General features: G+C 37.9%; 1 protein-coding gene across 3 annotated transcripts in view; it reads left to right on the forward strand.

Moving 5' to 3' along the window:
* Positions 1–23,487, forward strand: part of Ntan1 (N-terminal amidohydrolase 1) — a 108,157-nt gene that overhangs the window by 11,773 nt on the left and 72,897 nt on the right. For 2 of the 3 annotated variants that reach the window (XM_074091271.1, XM_074091274.1), the window contains exon 2: positions 20,461–20,507. The exons of the other annotated variant lie outside the window; for it this stretch is intronic. The gene's annotated coding sequence lies outside the window, so the exon portion shown is untranslated. The remainder of the gene's footprint in view (positions 1–20,460; positions 20,508–23,487) is intronic. 3 annotated transcript variants of the gene reach the window in all.

Here is a 23,487-nt window from a genome sequence, read left to right on the forward strand (position 1 = left end):
GTCAGGACAAGGTTTGTTTTTAACAATAAAATAAAAAACTAGAACAGGGCGAAGCTAAGCCACGGCAACAAGTATTTTATAATTATGTATGAGTACCTAAGGAAGTATTATTTTAAGGACTTCACGAGATCTTAAAAGTACTTTATCCCTTGAAGTGAAATACAATTCCAATTTCTTTAACTAAATTAAATATGCTTCCTATTGGCTGTCAAAAACAACACTTGAGTAAATCTATACTTCGGCTTATCAACTCCATTTATCCGTCATAGCGGCCCCATTACCTTTAAGTGGTTAGACCCCAGGTTAAAGACGACCCTGATGGCTTTCCAGAAAATCTAGCTAACGATCAGTACGTATCTTTACATCTATTATATTAACAAACAACTAAAACAATTAGTTCGCTGCTATTATGTCGCTAATAATGCACATTGCCTATGCAATTACGGGCAGTCTTGAACTGTCTTTGTTTGCGGGGTGACAGTATAATGGAGCTGACGTCTGATCTGTCTATTACTGAATATACAAAGTGATTCTGGTGCTGATGACGTGATTGGGATCAACACTCAGCACTAAATAACTCAAACCTTCTCTCTACACGAAGATTCATCATCATCATCATCATATCAGTCGTTCGTTGGACGTCCACTGTTGGATATAGGCTCCCCCATGGACCTACAGTTGCATCGATTGGAAGCGGCCTGCATCCACCTTGAACCCGCGGCTTTAACCAGATCAACCATCCATCTCGTTGGTGGACGTCCTACGCCGCTTGCCGATCCGCGGTCTACATTCGAGAACTTTTCGAGTTTTCGAATACACCAAGATTACTCTGGCGCAATCTCTCGTTGACTACGGTGACATCGCCTATCTGGATCTCTTTGAGCAGCTAGGTACTTGACAAGGTTAAGGGGCTTCAGAATGTGTGCATTTTCTTCATATTCAGTCTCCGGATATACGACCACGTGTCCTGGTGCGCTCAGCTAAATTGGCTGCCGATTCGTCTTCACCGGATTGTTCAAACTTGTTGCTGTTGAACGTCCTTTTTAATCCATAGTCCTCGTCCTATCTTTCAGAAGGGTTCAATTACTTAGCTGCTGGGTCCGGGCCGGGAACAACTTTCTATGTTACTAATGTTATTTGATTGTAGTCAAATGTAGTCGGCTTTGAAGTACTAGATTTTTGTTTTTTCACTCTTCTGTGGCCCGGCGGAAGACTAGTGCTGGTTTTCAACCAGCGATATGCTGCGAGCCGGGAACTTTTTATAGCGGCAACACTTCTTATTGTTATTTTTCCTAACCTGTGTAATGTGTCACTGCTGTTATAAATAAATTATTTTCACACCTCTCCTTCAGAAAAGTAACTTTTCCTCCCTGACGAGAGTGAGCAAAGTGCAACTTTTCTGTTCAAGGCTTTTCAGGGGTGTTTTATGCAAATGCCATTTTTTGAAGTTGATAATTGTATAGCCACGCGATTTTCTATGCTGGTTGTTCTATAATGATATTTAGTTTTTTTTTTCAAGTTTCTTAATGCTCGGTGTGAAAACTTGTATGAGCCACTCGGGAGCAAAATTATTTTCATCTTGGGCGTTAACATTTGAATCTCTCATTACGCTCAGGATTCTACTTTAGAATCCCTCGCTACGCTCAGGATTCTATTGTAGAATCCTTTCCTACATTCTGGATTCAATGTACGCCCTCGCCGTAAATACACCATTTTGCTCCCTTGTGACACATATAACTATATCTTTCTTTCTTTCTTTAGATCATTATGATGCTGTAAGCTAAAATTTGTAATAGAAATTATATAAGCGTCAGCGGGACGGCAAGATACGAACGAAGTTAGAATTTTGCTCTTCGTAGTAAAGGGCCTGTTCCTATACAAAGTAAGTTAATGAAGTGCTGTAACTACTATTCTATTATGTACCCCAGCTCGTAACAAAGCGCATACCGTTGAAGATTTCAAACAATTTCGCTACAAAATTGAAGGCTGGCAAACAATGCTTCCCCGCAAGCTCATGTGAGCCCGTTAGCTAGATGCACGCCGCAGGCGCCGATACCGGCGACGATTTAATTAACGTATTGTGAGCCGGCCGCCATTAACGTGGCTTCAAATACGGCTTAAGGCCAAGTTTTGAGATAACATGGCAGAGCTACTAGGATACCTGAATAGGGTCCATAGGCAACGCGAAGTGATTACTACAAACTAACGTAATTAACTTAGAAAAGTTGAAAGACCCCACATTGTCATTTCAAAGTTCGATAGGTATCTCAAAAATGGCTTAACCAATTTGTATCGTTCATAGCTATGAATCACCGCAAGCAAAATTGCTTTCACGTGAAAAACTGCATCCAAATCGGTTCATATACATTTGAGCTACGATGCCACAGACAGACAGATATATTATTGGCATCAAAATTATAACACCTTTTCTTTCATTGGGTTCGTGTTCTTGCATCGGGAGTTAAAAACCGGCCAAGCGGACGTACGCACGAAAAGTCAGTCTCGCACACCGAAAGCTCGATACAAAAGCAAATTTACGCTGTGTGGTGTAATTTTACATTGGCTACTGACATAGACAGACAGACATAGGAAGATTAAGATTATTAGGCTTTTATGTCGATGAAAATTATAACCCTATGCGATTCAACGGAAGCAAAAAGAACAAAGCGTGTGTGTTGTTTTGTCGCGTTCGGAGCATGTTTTTCGGTTGTTCTGTGAGTGAGCATGTGACGTATCTTTACTGCTTATAAAACCATTGTAAGCGACCGTCAAAACTCGACTCATTCGCTGCTAAGCCTTAACGCTCATCTCTCGATAAGGCATTATACGCCATTATTATTCAGCGGTGTAAGGTTTCGGGGACCGGCTCTCGTCAATTAAGGTATCGCCTTAGCCCATCTTCTATCCATTCAACCTCACTCTAGGCTAGACCTAAACGGCACAATGCACGAGAATAATGAGACAACCGGGAAACCTTACTTAAATGGTTTTCGGTAGATGAAAAGGTTAGTGAGTCGTTTTATGGTTCCTAATAGGTAAGGGGTTCGCGTAAGTAATGGCGGTTTTATATGGAATGGTTTTATCGTCGATCCATATTCTGACTCACGGTTAAATTGTACCCTGATTTTCTTATAAATATAGTTAAAATGGCTTATTTTCTGCTTATCACTATTATTGCGATAATAGTAGGAAAGGTGTTTGGAAATTTCAGATTACAACAGTATAACCTACTGATCTTTCATAGCTCTATCACGACATTTATCTGTTTTACACTGTCTGTGTCAAGATTTCGAACATTGCATTGCGGTAGCAACATGCCTTTGTCAAACCAACCAGGGCCGGATTTGGTCAGAATTCCCTGGGGCAACGAAGCGGAAGCCCCTTAGCCAGTGGTTGTTAACTCCGATTTTTAGGGTTCAGGAGCCAAAATGTTAACCCTTATAGTTTCGCCATGTCTGTATGTCTGTCCGTCCGCGGCTTTGCTCACGGACTATCAATGCTAGAAAGCTGTATTTTTGCACGGATATATATGTAAACTAGGCCGACAAAATGGTACAATTAAAAATTCAAAAATATTTTTTTTTAGGGTATCTCCCATAGACGTAAAGTGGGGTGATCTCATCAAACCCTATAGTGTGGGGTATAGCTGGATAGGTCTTTTAAAAGGGGTTTGCTAAGACGATTTTTCGATTCAGTGATATGTTTGCGAAATATTCAACTTTAAAGTGCAAATTTTCATTAAACTCGAGCGCCCCCCCTCTAAAATCTAAACCGGTGGAAAAATTGGAAAAAAATCAGGATGGTAGTAAGTATATCAAGCTTTCAAGGAAAACTATAACGGCTAAGTTTGCTTGAGAATTATTAGTAGTTTAAGAGTAAATAGCAGCCTAAGGTATAAAATATACCAAAACTTCGAAGATTCCGTATAAAATACGAAATCCTTAGAAAAATATTACTTAATTTTTTCGTAATGGCTACGGAACCCTATTTCGGGCGTGTCCGACACGCTCTTCGCCGTTTTTTTTTATAAAAGACGGGGAAAACTATCTTGTCACCTAATGGGAAGAAATATCGCAAAAAAGTTTGGCCACCACTGCCCTAAGGCGAAAAATAGACTCAAAACCTAAGTGAAAAAGTTGTCATCTCGAAATTTAGATTTTTTAAATTCTCTATAATATTGTGGGTCCCTCTCCTATGGTTGCCTCGGGGCTGTAGCCCCGGATGCCCTTTCCTAAATCCGATCCTGCAACCAACCACTTCAAAGCATGCAAGCATCGGCAGGAAATCAATTGCAGCGCGCATCGGAATGCGCAGGAGTCTGGGAAACACGAAGATGTCTTCGTTAGGATGTTTCGTTCCGCGTTAATAAATAGCTTTGGTTCTTAATGATGTGATAAATTGAAAAGGTATGAGGGGAATCTTGTTGAGAGCTTCGTTGGATTTTTGCATCGGTCGCGAAGTCTATTTCCTTGACGTTCGTCGTTTGTGTGTGTGGGTCCCTTTTAAGGCTCCATTTCCACCAGAGATATGCGAGAATGTGTGCGAGGAATGTGTTTTTCATGAACCAAAAGTAACGCTTCATTTACCTCGCCTCGCTCCGCTCAGCTGTTTCCACCAGAGATGTGCGGCGCGAGGATAGGTAAATGAAGCGTTTCTATTGGTTAATGAAAAACACATTTCTCGTAACATATCCTCGCACATCTTTGGTGGAAACGCAGCCTTAGGCCAGTTATCTGAAATCAACCAATCTGAAGTAATTCCAGGATTTTTGATTTTAGCAATTCAAAACACGACACATTGAACGTCTTCTTTTTTAAATTACATCCGAGAGATTCGAGAAAACAACATCCGAAACCATTTAATGTTTTTATTTTTATTTTACCAAACGTGTTTTGGCGTTCTAAAGAATACTTATTTATTTCATTTTATGGGATACTGCCGTGAATATATTCGCACGGGAAAGAGGGCTTCCCGAATAATAATGTTGCGCCCGATAAACTAGATCTCAATATTCTCAACCCGACTATGCCAGAAGTCTTTGAGTATATATATCTATAGATAAATACTCAAAGCCAGAAGTAGAGGTATTGAGACAAATACTGTTCTTTCATTTTTAAACCACGTTATTTCCAATACGAACTAGTAGTTCTAACCGGTCCTTAAAACTATTTATAAGTGGTTATCGGGAATAAAAAATAAATAGCCAATGTGGAGAGTACGAGTTATCTAACGTCAGTTATTTAGTCATACAATTATTATATCGACGTGTGTATCGACTTGCTAATTTCGCATTGCTAATTCAATTCAATTCAAATTCAAATCATTAATTATAATTTCAATGATATTTTTAAGACATTTTGTTGATTCTAACTGAACTAAAAATGTACTACGCAAAATTAGCCAAGTACCATATCATGATACAGGGGGCGCGCTTTTTTTTTCTGCCCTTACTGAACGTCTGTCTCAAGGTTGGACGGGCTGAGAATTAGTGTCCTCAACACTCTCGGTCGGCTCTGCTCCGCACTGCTTAATCGCCCCCCCCGTCTTGGGAACCGGAGTTTCGCCACTGTTTATTATTACGTTGTGCCAACACTAACAACAATTCAATTATCCTTTTGTAGCAAAACCAATTGCGTCCAGGCAGATAGATACCCACGACCTCAAATTTACGACCAGCACAGTCAAGGAACATTCGCAGTTAACAAGTGTACCCATATTTCGAAAGTGTTCTGCGGGACAGTGGGTTCGCCCGACACGCCTCGACGTATCATGTCCGGCTGTCGCGGTTCAAATGAATAACCCATCTATTGTAGCTTCACGCCGCTGGCGATGTGGAAAAGAGGAATTGTCAGGTGAAGAGAGCAAAGGATCATGTTTGAATGTATGTGTCAAACGTAGAATAAGAAACAAATGAGTTTCCTGTGAGCATAAAGTTAATGGGAGATGGAGGAGGGATGGTGTTAGCGCGGAACTCGCAGAATGCCTATGTCCAACAGTGGACGTATGATGATTGCAATTATAATTCGTCACATCATTTTCATATATTCGCCATTGTACATAGACTGTCTAGGTGCTCATAAATATCTGAACCCGCACTTACGTGACTATCTATTCATGGTCATGTTAAAATATTTTTAACCTCTAGACTCTAGATGAAATGAACATCATAGCGACTGTACAAGAATGATGGAATTAATAATGACTGAAACCAGGCTCATATCATATTCTTCAGTGCAATACAAATTCACGTGCAAAAGACTGGATAAGAAACGACAAGAATCAGAAACAGGGGCCTGAGCATATTAACGAATAACGCGGACATAAAAGCACCAATGCCACATACTAATTACATGCTGGATAGACTAGGTCCTAGTGACTAGGACGTGGTTTTATGCCTGCGACAAACATTAGAGTGCTGTGCCAACAGGTGGTCCCAAGCTGTATGCAGATAATTAAACGAATCACAATTCCCATGCAAACGTAGATAGTGGATAGTGGTAGTAAAAAATTTAATACTACAATTAATCGTTGCAGCCGACATCGAGCAACAATAAAGCCCGTTCATTAGGAAAGGAATATATTACCCTACCTTATTTGATTTTATAACTATCGTGAAAATATAAAATACGGATAGTCGGATTGGAACTGCCCTACGACCCGTTTTGCTTGCAATGATTTTATGAATTATAATGTTGTAAATGAAATTACTTAATATAATTTAAGTGTTGAATTTGCTTGCTTTTCCTAATGAAGTACATGCATATGCTGCCGGGATATTTTAGCTAGTGTTTAGTTTAGTCAAATCTGGCTAAACTGATTGATCTGTAATCTCGAATATAATTGTTCCAAAGAGTTTCGTGACGATTACCTTACTATTTGTACCTCTTACCCGAGCCAATCAACTTTTTTACCCACACTAATCTGTCCGCGATATTTTTCAAACAATTGCAGATTTTTGTAAGTAAACATGTTTTTTCTGTAATTTAATAGACGGTGTATATGAATGAATACATGCCATCCTACGTAAGTTCAACCTATTAAACCGTGAAATATCTTGTTGGAAGTACGATTTTTTGGTAACGCCAGAGACCATTTTGGTAACGCAGGAGACGCCCAAAGTGTGGCTAAAATAGTTGATTGGCCCACTCCCTGTTTCGCCATCCATTGATTAAATTTATTTGTCCGGCACAAATTTTGTTGTATTGTGACGGAGACGGCATACAAATTTTTAATGTTGATGGTTTTAAAAGCTGGATACGTCGCCTATAGGCAAGCACCGGACTGCTATTATGATGATGATGATGAAAATTTTCAAAGCAATAAAAAATCAAGTTAACTAGTAATTCTCGGCTCGGTCTGAAGCACTACGTCCGTTATAAAAATACAGGACTTACAAGGTTGAAACTTTCACCGCATGATTAACTCTACGATGGTACCTAAAGCAAATTCAAACTTACTAACAGTCAAGCGCAAGCGCATTATCAATTGCTTGCAAATTCATACTGAGATCAAGACGTTTTTAGACGGCGGTCATTACGCATGCTTAAGGCCTCGGGTGTACCACAATCCATCAAATTACAAGCCGCTATAGCCTTAATATACCCCGCCCCTGTGAGACTTTCAATAAGCCTGTACCGCGATGATTAGGGTTGCCAACTTTTCTTTAAACTAAAATCGAAACGTTTCTTCTGTAAGTAGGCCGTAAAGGGCTCTTTTATATGTCACTTTTTTATACTACCAGCGCTTTTGAAAAGCCCATCATTATTGCCAAGAAGAATGCGCCGAAGAAAAGCTACTTATAGCATAACAGATCTCGAACATAACTTACTTTTGCTTTACATTAGCTTGCTTCCGTTAACTTTTGACAGCAGTTAATAAATAAATAGCTTGGGACATTTGACACCAATTAACCTAGTCCCAAACTAAGCAAACTATGGATACTAGGCAACGGATAAAGATACTTATATAGATAAATACATACTTAAATACATATTAAACATCCGAGACCCGAGAACAAACATTCGTATTATTCATACAAATATCTGCCCCGGCCGGAAATCGAACCCGGGACCTCAAGCTTCGCAATCAGGTTCTCTAACCACTTGGCCATCCGGTCGTCATAATAAACCTTGTTTATCTAGATTTCCGTTAACTTCGACAATCGGCCCAGCTCAGTTCATTAATAGAAATTAAATCGTAATGACAAGATCGATGGATGACCTGGTTAAAGCCGTGGGTTCACGATGGATGCAAGCCGATGCCGACCGAAGCAATTAGAGGTCTATGGGGGCGGCCTATGTCCAATAGTGGACGTCCTATGGCTGAGATGATGACAATGGAACTCGTTTTAAACTTTTGGGTCATTTTTTTATATGACTCAATTTCACCTTTTTAATATTCTAATAATAATAATAATATTTTTATTTCGACCAAAATATAGGACGAGTATTTTAGGTCATTGATTGCCACGCTTCTAATACCAACATTTCCCACGGTGCTGTCGCAATGAAAGCGAGGACGCAAATTCGCATCTGCGGCATAGCGTTAAAGCGGCAACCCTGTCGTCGATAGAGGATAATTATATGCGTGTGCGCACCGCCAGCGGATTTGTGCAGTTTGCATTGTGGGATTGTCTGAATCCTAGATTCCTGATGTAGGGCGTTTTGATTTTCGTTGCTCCTAATGCTTCAGGCGTTCCTGTTCCTATTATTACCTATCTAGAGAGAATGTCGTCAGTCAGTTTCACATTATGCCGTGTATCTCTTGCATCGCAAGACGAAATAGTGTTGACGCAGCATTTTCTGTCAAAGTCGTTTGTGTTAAACTTCGATATTAAAATAGAGTTTTTATTTTATTATATATCTCAATGAGATCGTAATGTACTGGATATACAAAAGGTTGTAACGTAGTTTTATTACAAGAAAGCTGGAATTATTTTGGATCCGACTTGACATGTTTTATTAGTAACAAAGTACCTACCCCAGCAATGTCCGTGATTAATTTTGATCATTATAATGCGGTTTCGTTGATTTCCTTTAAATCCAATTCTAATTATGGTAAAAAAATGCATTTAACACATCCAAAACACACCGGTTTCCTGTGATAAAATAATAGTTTAAATTTTAATTAGTTGCTTAATTATGTAGCTAACCTGCGTCAGTGCGGCGTTCAACAATAACATAAAACACCTGCATTCACCACATTTACATACAAAGTTTCTTCGGAGCATCCAAATGTATGGTAATGTGAGTTATGTAAATTGATTCGATATCCTTTTGCCTTTAAATTTTTGACATCGGAAGGAACTTGGTCGTTGAGAATGTAAGTTACTGTGGCTAAAGTTTCAAGTTCATTTTAAATGGTGGTAGTAAGTAAATATAAACCGAGACCTTAGGCTGCATTTACACCTGTGATGTGCAAGGATGTGTGCGGGGAATGTGTTTTTCATGAACCAATAGACTCTTCATTTACCTAGCCTCGCTCTGCGCAGCTGTATCCACTAGACATGTGCTGTACGAGGATAAGTTAAGGGGACCCCATGCCCCAATGACCTTCGATCTGAATTCCTTAGTTTTCTAATGATTTTTGAAGCTTATTATACTAACAACAACGGCTTTAAGCAATATAGTATCCCATATTTACTTCAAAGTTCATTGTTTTCGAGATTTTTGGCATCAATTGAACAATTTTAGGCCAAAAAACTGGTTTTCTGGCCATAACTTTTGTGTTAATTAGTTTCAAATGAAAACCCTCGACCTGTTTTTAGAGACGTGAAAGACGAACCCAAATATGTAGATTTCGTATTATGTGAGATCTTTCACGTCAATAGAGATACAAAATAAATGTTTTCTTCAGACAATGTTTATAAAAAATGAAGTATTAATTTTTTTCAAAATCCAATGGACAAAAATGGAGATAAAAGATTGGAGAACCGATAGCCGTTTGACTTATATTTCTATCTGTAGTGCAAAAGTAGGAGATACGATTCAAAACTTGTCAAAAATCGATGAAAACCTCGGGTAGCCCCTTAATGACGCGTTTCTATTGGTTCATGAAAAACACATTCCTTGCAACACGTCCTCGCACATCTCTGGTGGAAACGCAGCCTTATTGTCTAACGCCCGGGCGCTCGCATCGCGTTACCAATGTTACCATCTCTTTCTATTCTCATCCTATGTCGTTTGTCAGAAGACGCAGGGCAAACGATTATGATTATAATTTCAATTGCATTAGACGTTAAATACCTCCATCATTATTAGGTTAAGACTGGGTCATTTTTGTTCTCCTGTATTTTTAGCAAAGCTTCGAATAAGGGACAATGCCATCTGTGAATGTGGTTTGGCTGATGGAACTCTGGAACATATGTTTTTGGAATGTACAAAAATATCTGTTCCTTTATATAGTATCCTCCCTCATGATGTTATTCGTCCTATTAATATTAATTTTCTCCTTACTTTAGTGTTCTCTCCATTTTGTGAAATTTTAGACAAATTTTTGACTAAAAATAAAATAAAATTATAAATGTAGTCTTTTTTTTTTATGTTCATTCTTGTTTCAATGTTTTATTATCTGTAGTGAACTGTCATATCTTAGCTTACTGTATCTCATCATCTAATTATTTCATGTATTTATTGTTTAGTTTAACCTAGTGTATCGTATCCTCATTTCAGATAGTAACTGGTAGTTATCCCACCGAAAACTGGCTGATTATCAAACAAGTCGTCCACCTACCCACCGTGTCTCTGTCAACCTCGAAACTGGCAGAATCATCAAAAAATTGATGGAGCCACTTTTCCTAAATTTGAATTGAATTGAACTGCATTAGACAATAGGAACTCAGTATTTGGACGAATTTTGAAAATCGATATCTCGATAGCGCTAATTTCAGGTTGAATAAGTAAAGAAAGGTCTGAATAGTGTTATGATTAGCTTTAGGGCCCGGAATTTTGCGTGCGGCTATTGACAGATTGTAGGGAGAGAGCACCGCTTTTCATCGATATTATCGATAGTATCCAACTTTTATCAATGCGGTTAATTTATCTAAATAAAATAACACTTGCAAGCAAACACCTACTTAGGTTATCAACTCTTAATATATATCTAAGATGTCTAGTTATACTGATTTCAATAAGGCAATTTAAACGGATTAAACTTTCCGATAGGTATTTCGAACTTTTTTCATCATTGACCCCTGAAAAAAGTATAGTCATAAAGTTGAATCATGACCCAGGGTGGATCCTTTTAATAATCAATTTCACTATGATTTCCTAGACTAAAGTATGAGATGTCAACATGACATTATTAGCACAAAGGTTCCACCCTGCCTGGGTCTTCAATTTGTTCGACTGTACGTATCATCGGAAAGTTTGAGGTTTTATTTAACAGAAAAATAAATAAAAAAATTGACGATTTGTCGATAACATCGATAAAAAGCGGTGCTCTCTCCCGCTGTCTCTGTTAATAGCCGCACGCAAAATTCCGGGCCCTTTGATGATACGGTACATCTTTAAACGGTGTTTCAGTAATCAAATAATAATGACCATATGGTTTAACATCATAAGGTTTCATTCTGGTTTTTTTACACCATAATCGTTTCCAGTTATTTTTGCCATACTCGTACCATACGGTATAAGACGAGGGTAAAAAAATATGGTGTATGCGACCGCGAACTTCAGCAAGTTAAACCATACGGCCTCAGGTTTTTTAATTACTAGGATATCTGGTTATCAATTCCATGTAAAAAAAACTACCTAATCAAATAAAATATAGCTATAATGCGTGCGCGTCGTTTAATTTGAACAAAACAAAGATCTGTAAAAACCTTCTAAACAAATTATTGGTTTAAAGTTTTAATCATGAATCGCGTATCAACGTGGTAATCACTAACGCAGGGGTCGGCAATCTGCGGCTTTTTTTGAATGTAAATTTGTGGCTCTCATAGTTCCAGAGTAAAATTAATAACTATATTATTATGTTATCAATACATTTAAAATCATGCAACCGATCCATGCCTATCTTTCAGCTTCTTATTTTAAATAAAAAAATATAATTTTACTAGCTGTGCCCACGATTTTGTCTGCGAAGAATTATTTTATTGCACGCCCGCGGGAACGATTTTAATCATACATTTTTTTTAAACTATTCAGTGTCATTTTCAGGGTCTCATACTGTCTCCAAACAAACCATTTCATTTCATTTCCTTACCAAATTTCATCACGACGTGTGAGTACTTTTACTGTGAAATAGTATAAAAAAAACTACAAACACTCATTTAAACCCCGATATAAAAAAAAGAGTGTTATAATATAAGTATAACATCATGTCTGTCTGTGGCATCGTAGCTTTCAAATAGATTTTTTATATGAAAGCAAGTTTCCCTATGGTTCTTAGTTATGTTAATTTAAAATCGGGTTAGCCGTTTTTGAGATATTGAACTTTGAAATTACTATGACGGGGATTTTTTCAACTTTTCTAAGTTGGTTAGGTTAATCCCATTTAATTCCAATAACAGTTAGGATTAGGATAGAACACAATACAATAATATTTAAACGAACATTTTAGTGGCGCTTTAAAAACTAAGTTTTGTAAATTAATATTATTGGTTCTTTTGTACTTGTACTATTACTTATTCTGTGCTTTTGTCTCAAAAAGTCGCCGACCTCTGGCCTAACAAACAAGCTTGCTGTCGGCAAAACAATTTACTTAGCGGGCTAATAAGTACGGCTTGATTGTGATTGATCGTTCCCATGTAAGTACTAAATAATTGGCCGCAACTGCATGCAAAACAAGTGGCTAACTGTTTACTATGCTGTCAGTCAAATGGTTAACACTTTGTAAGCTGGCGCTCGGTGTCACAGTATTCATTATTTTTAACCACTAGTTTAATTATTATTTTTGCACCTACTAATTACTGTCATTCGAAGGATTTTTGATTTTTTCTTGAGTCTATTATGTTACTCGCGTTATGGTTTCTAGGGATCTGTGGCACAAACGGAACCCTTATACTCGTAGGATCACTTCGTTGTCTGTCGGCCAAGACTCTTTCCTTACGAACGCGGAGAGATATCAAACTGAAATTAATATCAAAGCAGGTGCAGGTAGTAGGACCTTGTGCAAGGTCCGCCCGGATTGCTACCACCATCTTGCTCGCTAATCCTGCCGTGAAGCATCTGTGCCTGCACTGTTGTGTTTCGGCGTAGAGAGTAAGACAGCCGGTGAAATTACTGGCACTTGAGGTATCCCATCTTAGGCCTCTAGGTTGGCAACGCATCTGCAATCATTTGACGACCAGATGGCCTAGTGGTTAGAGAACCTGACTACAAAGCTTGAGGTCCCGGGTTCGATTCCCGTGTCGGGGCAGATATTTGTATGAAAAATACGAATGTTTGTTCTCGGGTCTTGGGTGTTTAATATGTATTAAAGTATGTATCTATCTATATAATTATATTTATCCGTTGCTTAGTACCCATAACACAAGCTTTGCTAAGCTTACTTTGGGACTAGGTCAATTGGTGTGAATTGTCCCGTGATATTTATTTTATTTATTATTTATTTATTATTTATTTTAATCCCCCTGGTGTTGCAGGTGTCTATGGGCGGTGGTGATCTCTTACCATCAGGAGACCCTCTTGCTCGTTTGCCATCCAATCGTATAATAATAATAATAATACATAGATAATAATATAGTGAAAAATCAAATTCAAGTCAACGTAATCAAAAGCTACAGTCACTAAAAATGTATGTATGTAAATGGGTATTTCTCCACTAATTGGAAAATTTGAACAAACCCTGACAACTTTATCTTCAAATTATATGATGATGATGAATTGAACAGTTAAAAAAATGGTTTAGCACCATAACTACAGTGTTGTGTAGACATATAAATGTATATGCACAAATGTCAATCTTATCAATTATTTTTATATTAATCATAATCAGGCAACAGGGTACTGTTTTTGTACTCTTGGGACAAGTGCTGTTTGAAATTTTTTAATTAAATAGGGCCGCTGCATTGGAGGATGCTTTTAAGGTTCTGGACTGTGACTGGAAAGGACGAGGCATTAACATTAAGGCGATTACTTCACTCACCATCGATTCGCTCGCCGACGATATTGTAGTCATGGCTGAGACCATGGAGGACCTCGGTGCTATCCTCACTGACCTCCGCAGAGTTTCCGACCAAGTTGGCCTGAAAGTTAACATACGAAAGTCATGTTCAGTTCTGCCACTTGTGTTGGTGACGACTGTGTATACCTATATAGGGACAGGGGTCTAGTTAGGTAGGTCCAACTTCGAGAAAGAGATCACTCGTTGAATCCGACTCGGCTGGGCAGTGTCTTTTCGTCCAAATTACCGCAATGTTTGAAGTCAAAAGTCTTTGACCAGTGTGTGCTGCCAAAGCTGCCAGTGATGACATATGGATCTGATCTGGATCGACATAGCTAGAAGAATTGCGAAACTGAAGTGGCAGTGGGCGGGGCACATTGCACGCAGGACTGATGGCCGATGGCCGAATGGCGTCCGCGGACCGGGAGAAGAGCTGTCGGCAGGTCTCCAACAAGATGGAGCGACGACCTGGTTAAGATCGCGGGATCGCGGTGGATGCGGAAAGCACGATACCGGTCTGAGTGGGAGCTTTGGGGGAGGGAGGCCTATGTCCAGCAGTGGACGTCTTTCGGCTGACATGATGATGATGATGATTTTTTTTATTCAACTGGATGGCAAACGAGCAAGTCGTTCTCCTGATGATAAGAGATCACCACCGCCCATAGACACCTGCAACACCAGGGGGATTGCAGATGCGTTGCCAACCTAGAGGCCTAAGATGGGATACCTCAAGTGCCAGTAATTTCACCGGCTGTCTTACTCTCCACGCCGAAACACAACAGTGCAAGCACTGCTGTTTCACGGCAGGATTAGCGAGCAAGATGGTGGTAGCAATCAGGGCGGACCTTGCACAAGGTCCTACCACCTGCAAAATTAAATAATTAAATAGGTAGTTTTAATTTTGGTATAATATTAGACAAGTCTAAAAATATGATTGTGTTTAAGCACAGAAACATTGTTCTTTGACATTTATCTCAACACGTTTTTTCTAAAAAAAGCCAAGGACAACGATTTTCCAATTACTGGAGAAATGCCCAAATACTTTATTTTACATAAAACAAAAAATAATACATTAAAACAAAAAGGCGAACTTACCCCTAAAAGGGATCTTTTCAAGCTAACCTAAACTTTCAAAAAGGTGTTTCCATAAGATAAGATAATCCTTTATTCCTTAAACTGTGTACAATTGGTCTTACAAATATACAATACAAATTGCCGAGGAATAAAAACATAGGGTACTTCCTATAGAAACTTCAAATTTTGTATAAAGGTAGCTCTTGTAGCTCAACTAATATTTTTTTTTAGTCAGTGTTCTGTTCACCCTACAACAAATTGTTGTAAAGACACCGTTTTTACTAGCGGGTGGCCACTTAGTTATCGCCGTAGCCGTAACCCAACAAATCGTCGGCTTTCACCAGCAAATGTCCTATGAAATTGGCATCGTGATCCCGCTCTGGACATAAAGCAGGCTCGACGCGTTTATGATCCAGTAATAACGTGCTAAGACAATGCTATGTGATTGGGTCTAATCGGTAATACACTACGAGTTTAACAGGAACGGTTATTGAAGAAGAACATCATAATTAAGCTTATGTAGGGTCGGCAACAAATTACTTTCGGGTCTTATATACTACCAAAAATAACGGCCACGTGAGCTTCATTGGTAAAACGAAAATTTTAATAAATATAATTATTAATAACATTCCTTGTCTAATAATGAGTACCTGGGCGGCCGAGCTTTGCTCGGGCTAAAACTCGTTAAAATCGTGAAATCATTTATAAACTGCAATTTAAAAAAATCTAAAAACTTTACAGGGGTGTTCAGTCGCATTTATCCAACCATCTGAAGTATTCTAGAATAATTTGAAGTCAAATTGTATATTTTACCTTTACAGTATCTGTTAATTATGTTAATTTTTAAATCACGATCATTTATTTACAAATAATAGATTTTATATTCATTTGAAGACTGCGAAATTGCTATGAGCTGGACATTTTCCCCACATTCGATTTTAAGTCCAATTTATTAGCATTCGTGATCAGAAGTTTCAAATGTACCTACAAGAAACCTATTCACTTTTTATTAACATTCCCAGTACATTGCATACTGATGGTATTATAATTGGAATTTCATGTTCAACTTGCTGATTTCTGCTGCAGAATTTTCTCTCGTAAATTTAGGTTTATAGTTGACTTTTGATTACTCTAAGTTATTAATTGTAATATCGTACGTACATTAAAACACACTTAATATTACAGTTCCTGAATCTGCATATGCAACGAAATTATATCGAACACCATTGATTTCTTAGACTATAAGTAGACTTAGATAATTAAATAGTAGAATATTGTTATTATTATTAGTATTTATTTGGTGATGTAGGGATAATCTTAGTAATCTTTACTTTTCCTTAGGTGGGACGGAGATCAATTGCTTTACAGTTTTTAGTTAAAAATAAAATAAAAATGCATAGAATAAAAACACCTGATGGTTATTGGTAAAATAAGTTTTTGGTAAAAAAATCATTTTTAATGCAAGATTTTTTTGCTGATTGTACTTTTGCTGACTTTACCTGCATTGTCACCCAAACTACATTTGAATACCAAATTTCAAGTCGATGCAATTAACCGTTGACGCGCTCCGTCCTACAGACGAATACTGGCCGGACTACCAGGATGTCACAACATTATTATTTAATTGTCACGTAATCTACATAAGCATAAGTATGCCAAATTTTAAATCTATTCGAGTACTGGAAGTTCTTTGAATTTAACTTGCAAGATTTGACTACAGACAGACAGACAAAGGGACAAAGAAACTAAATGAAAGCTTGAAATAGAAGTTTTGTTAGTATGTACTTTATTCTACCCGTCACTTTAAAATCGCCTTTCCAGAACAAACACTACTTAATCATGCAACAAAACCGTGCCGATATTTACCATCTCGTGACCCCCATAACAATGCCAAAGTACCCAGTGGCCCACTGACAGACTACCGTCTGCCGTGTACCTCTAGTTATCGGAATCGTCCGGATATAGCCGCAGGTGTGAACGGTATACGTCTGCGTGACCGCGCCCTGGGCGACTTCTAAATTAAAACGCCATTGTGAAGGCCAGGGCTGTGAGATTAGGGAGGCAGAGCTTTGCGAGTTTGTACTTAAGAGCGGAAAAACACGAAACAATAACTACTGCGAAGGCAGGCGGTTCACTCAAACCTTCCTCTTTCAATTTACACCAGGATGGTGTATGCTGGTTGTAAAAGAAGCCTCCTAGGCGCTCGTTCTCTTTGCATTTGCACGTTTTATTTTTCATTCGAAAGACGCCTATAATTAATAGCAGTAACAGTATTCACAATAATGCGCATAGTTGTTGAAGTATGAAAACCGAAATATCAGGTATTGTTATGTTGTTGGCTCTATCGACCCTAGTACAAAATGTGCTGCACCGCTCTGGCGTGACATGCTGTCGTTACATCGGTACACTTTCTAGTCGTGGCACTGCCGTGAATTAGGTGGAATTTCATATAAATTGGTCCACGTATCGTATCAACATAAATACAATAGATATATTAACGAAGAGCCAGAGATAAAGTAGGCACGCGTGCAGATATGTGCCAAATAAATGGAACAACTGGCTACATTATTGTTTTCAACGTGGTAATCTATTTTTCTGTCTGAAATACAAGCAAGGCTGGTTATCTTTATGCTTACAAAAGAGTACACTGACTGGAAACGCATAGCCTAAGCCTGGAGCTAGAAACTTAAAATTTGTCAGACATAAACATTCTTTTGGAGTGATAAAAGTGCACGAATAAGGAGATTCTGAAAATTCAACGGGATAGGAAACAAGTAATTTTTTTATTCTATCACGACAGCAAAGCGGCGGGTTTAAGCTATCATATGCAAAATTTAATGCACTTACAGACATGTACATAATGTGTACTTATATCCAAAACATAAGTTGTAATAAAATAAATCACGAAACTGAATTCAAACATGTATGAATTATTGCAATTCCAAGTATTCCCATGTAACGCAAATCGCAGATGGTAATAAACATTTAGCTCCGGTACCTAAGATGGGACAAACGCACGTATTTATTAATACCATTGATATTGCATGAGGCGGATTCAACAGAATCCTATTATTCCTTCTTTACTCACGCCGCTTGGTCCAATAATTTCCTATTAACATTCAACGCCATCGACGTATATTTTGCTACCAGATATCTTATTACTGAATATCTTTCCCGTAATACAAGCACTATTTATTAGATTGAGTCGTGAGAGCCGGTGCGCGGTAGCAAGTACAGAATAAATATAGAAGGATACTGCTTGCGGTCGATTCAATACGATAACGGTGTTCGGTCAGTCTTTATTCGTCATTTCTAATAAGGAAACATGCATGTTTTTCTGTGAGCTTTATTTCTCTCGTGCTTTATTTATGACATGTATCAGGTGATTGGAAACTTCATCGAATTTCTGATGAGTTTCAAAGTTTCGGAGATTCTATCGAAGGCTATTAAAGTTCATTACTTCTTAGCCACAGGGCCGTTGGAAGTGTGTTATAAAGTTGTTATTGCTAAAGCGTCAACGTTTGTTTCCTGCACATGCAAATTCTGCAATAAATGTAATTTGCTTTGCATTGATAATTTGTAACTGCTGAAAAGTATACTGTGAATATACTCTTATCTTCCAGCTTCATACTTAAATATAAGCTATGGAAGGTAATAAAATTGTGCGATTTGTTCTGTAGGGACATCCTGATGAGTATCAGATATCAATGCGATAGTTTTTGTATCAAGCTTGTTCGAGATAAATAAACGTGTTGTGTTGCTATTTTGAACGAGCATAATTCAAGCATTTCTTAATTACGTTTTGAAGCCCATATTTGATACATCGCCCACCATACATCCCTCCGCACTAACGATTGATTAAATTGCATTTGCAACCAACCTGACCGTACATAATAACCTGCATAATGCCCAATGGTTTATTGCTCTATTACACAATCCTTATTTATAGCTTGCAATGCCACGAGGCTATATGCGTTTTTTGTGCGAATAAATCGTTGAGATGACACTTATTATTTCTGATTGGGATACTTGATGACAGCAAAATATAATGATGTTTTGAAGGGAGATTAAACTTCAACCGATGAGTTCGTTTTTAATGACGACAATACGAGGGCTAAGTAAATACTAAAAAGGGGCGAAAATCTCGGGAATTGTGTAAGTATTATGCATAATTGTACTAATATACGAGTAATTTAAAATTTTATATTTTTTACGTTTTCAAATTCCATTGCTCTGCCTTTTTGAAAAATTTTCAAAGTGTATCGATAAAAAACATAAGAGATACGAAAACATTTTTACTCATGTTGAAACGGGGACGCTTCGCGTTGCTTGGTTAATTAAATATGAGGTCTCTTTCTGGTAATGTAAAATCGCAAAACATCGTAACACAAGAGGTGATTTTTAGTCGCCATCCAAATTTTTATATATGGTAACTCGATAAAATGCCAACACACGTGTAAGTTTTTTATTCGTTATTAAACATTATGAATGTTGGGATGCCCTTAGTACATAACATAATTACCTAATTCGACCAGATAGTTTGACGACTTTCATTGAATTGAATAACACACACATCAAATCATGAAAAAGAAAACGAAAAATAAGATACTGATTGACACGAAATTAAGATGGTAACTAAAAAAATATGTTTTAAGTAAATCTGATCTTCGTAAAGTTATTGCTATTACTATAAATAAAATTAGGTGGTCCTGCTGCCATAAGAATTTCTATAGCGGTTAGGTGCACATAATAAATTAAATGATGATCGCTTGAAATATTTAACGCAAACGGCAAAGTTTCTTGCGCGCGGGTGAATTATAAACGCTTTATGATGGCAACAAATATTGTCAGTTTATGTCAGGGTTGCCATACCATTCTATATTTTAATGGCTCCTTTTAATGATACAGATTTATAAGTGCTTAATGGCAAATAAAAGTTGATTAATCGTCTATAACTTAGAGTATTAACAATAGAACATTTTACATTCCGTAACTTCTTTCAAGCTTATCTTATCTTTCATGGTAGATATAAAGAAGTCGGTAACTTTGTTGGACAGTATTTGCACAGAATAAGCCTCTGTTATTAGTATAATAATAGACACAAAATTTTGAGAAACTGACTGAAATGTTGTTGAAAATATTTGTTAATATTTGAATTTATAGTTTTAGACATGCATAATGTTCAGCAGGAACATCTTCCGGCTGATATGATGATTATTTATTAAGATGTTGAATGGTTTCATAATTATCTGTTTGTCTGAACTATTTTTTTTGTTTCAGATTATGCGTGTAGTACTTTAATTGTGTTCTGATGTTATATGATATGGGTGAGTAACTGAATTTTATTCAATTTATACAATGTAAAAACTTATAGATCACGTTTGTTTTTTTGAGAGCTAGGTTGATTCTTATAGTTCACCATTTGTTTTTTTAGAGCTAGGTTGATCCTTATAGTTCACCATTTGTTTTTTAAGAGCTAGGTTGATCCTTATAGTTCATCATTTGTTTTTTTGAGAGCTATGTTGATCCTTTTCATCATTTGTTTTTTTGAGAGCTAGGTTGATCCTTATAGTATATCATTTGTTTTTTTTTAGAGCTATAGTTTGACCCACTTTCAAGATGCTTAGTGTTTTTGATCTCGCCCATTCATTGCTAACCTGCTAAAGTTTGCTACCACTAAGACTGAAATATATTCAGTCACCTGGAGCGTTTACATTATTTTCATGTTCAATATGTGCATACGAATTTAATGCCTCACGGATACTCGAATGCTGTGTCACGAAACTAGCGCCATATCAGTCTACAGTTCTTCAGATCGACCACAGTGTTAACAACGCACGTAGGTGGAAAGCAGTCAATGTCTCCAACATTCTTGACTCCGCGCTATTCTGTTGCATAGATCGTGAGGCACGCCTGCATAATGTGAGCGCGCATCCAAGCCCTATTTTTTGATGTAGCGGGAGTGAATTTTAAATCGAACATGTCTCTATAAGAAGCGAGTTTCTATTTCTTGCGCCGGCGCCTGGCTAATACTATGGATGTTAAAACGGACCGTGCGGAGAATGATTGTTTTACTTTACTACTTTGGAATTATGTATCTTTTTATCGGTTTATTTGAAGGCTAGCTCTCGTAAGCTTACGGCAGACATCTGACTGGAATCATGAGAAAATATTGTCCAATAACATTGGTTCACCAATGCTAGTGAGAGCGGTCGTATTTAATAATTTGCTAAATCTACAGTGGGACGTGACTTGGTTCATCATCATCATTGATTTAAGAGCTTAGCTCTTGTCGGTGGAGTAATCGCCACTCTTTTCGGTTCTCTGCCAACGTTTTCAGCTCCTGATACGACATGACATTGACTTTTTCCTTGGCTTGATTTATAAATGACCGTCTCGGCCTTCCCCTGCCTCGCCTGCCTTCTATTCGCCCTTCCAAAACAGGTTTTATGTAACTGTCATGTCGTATCAGATGCCTATTCCCTCTCCTATTTTCAATCGTCAACAGCCGCCTTTCCTCTTCCACCAACTCTAAAACCTCCTCATGAGTTCTCCTTTCAGTCCTTCAGTGACTTGGTTATATTATATTATTATTATATCCGCACAAAATATTATGCAATAAGGGGTGGAGTATCAAGCGCTCAATTTGGCCGGATTGGGTCCATCTGGGCATTAAATCTGAAACCTTCAGAGAGAAAATGCATGTGCCTAACAGTGGGACGTAAGTAATTTGGCGATTTTAAGGTACTGATCATCTCGATTTCTCATTCAGATTTCTTGGTGAAAACACACAGGTTGCAACTGTGGTAAGGGCACAATCTTGCATGTAACGGTAGCCACAGGCGGAATAATCGATGGGTGCCGCTTTGTTTTTGAAATTGAGAGGTTGTGCGATCGTGATGTTAGTGCGCCTATTTCTACTTGCTTTGTGTGGGACCTCTTGTATAGGTAAAGGTAAATTGATTTTGCGGTTTCAGTGGATTTCGCTTAAGTGTTTAGGCATGTTTGCTGGCATAACGCTTTTCTGATTCTGAGAAGATAGGTGTAGTTGGTTTTCGCTTTTTAACTAGGTGTATATGGCTTATTGGTTTTGTATTAGTGTCTGGAAATAGCGTTTTGTTTTAGTGAAGAAAATGTTAGGCCTTGTTCACATTATTCCAGTAAAATCGGTTCAGTGGCATGACACTGCGGCGCTCGATCGATCTCGCGTAACTCGTTAGGATTGTGACCCCACAATGTATCGCCTCTGGAACGATTTTACTGGATTAATATAAACAGGGTTTTAGGTTCTAAGTTTGTTTCTGGTTAGGCAGCTAGTAACCGTCAACTGAAGTGCAGTTAATGACTCCAGCACGTTCTACCCTGCACACTTAGGTAGTTGTGATATGGGTCTAGATTATAGCGATAAAATGATTTTAACGCGTTTAATACAGGATATCTCACTTTATACGGTCGTGTTATCTGTTTACATTCAGACACTTATTTTCTTACCAAAGTCTGTACAAAGACAAGATTTCTTCTGAAATCCTCAACTTTCCAGCATAGGAACGCAAATATTTTTGAAGCCACGAACGTGCAGTCCTAGTAACCATTTCAATATCACCGTCACGATAGCAAACGGTCATTGTTTATTCGTTCCTGTAGATTTTAAGCTATACGTTACCACGGCCCCGCCCGCCGCCACACCCCCGGTATCTAGCCAGCTATCTCACCGTGCGATATTATGAACATTATTAATCTTTTGTGTGGGGAATTAAATTCGCTGGAATTGATAGGGCGTTGGTTGTTTTTTGTTTTTATGTTCTATTGTTTTTCTTTGTTGTGCAGGCGGTGTGTTTGATTTGCGAGATGATAAACATTAAGATCACTTGGCTATGTGGTATGCACCACTTGTCTTGAAGGTTACAGGTAATTAGAAGGCTGAAGCTGTGGTTTGCCACATCACCTTTCTAAAATTTACAAGCCTTATTGTAATTTTTCCGTAATAACTGATATTCTTTTGTCTCTTTGCCATGAATGATTTGATGTTAAATCAGTCAGTACTGCACAAACACGGCAAATAAGTTCTTTCTCTAGAGCTGTCTTTAAAAAAACATATCTACTCGTATTAGGATATAACAGCTCTTCCAGTTATAAGTATTACTTTGAATACATTTCTCATAGTTCGCGCGAGCACTCCAATTATTATGGCTAGAGAAATCGAAGCTAATTGAAACCCAATACTATTTGTAATAGGCCGGTGAGAACATTTGAACCGAAGATTTGTTATTAAGATTACGAATGAGGTATATTTTTTGGTATCCGATC

The sequence above is a fragment of the Choristoneura fumiferana genome, chromosome 8 (genome assembly GCF_025370935.1).
Source record: "Choristoneura fumiferana chromosome 8, NRCan_CFum_1, whole genome shotgun sequence".
NCBI classification, from domain to species: Eukaryota; Metazoa; Arthropoda; class Insecta; order Lepidoptera; family Tortricidae; genus Choristoneura; species Choristoneura fumiferana.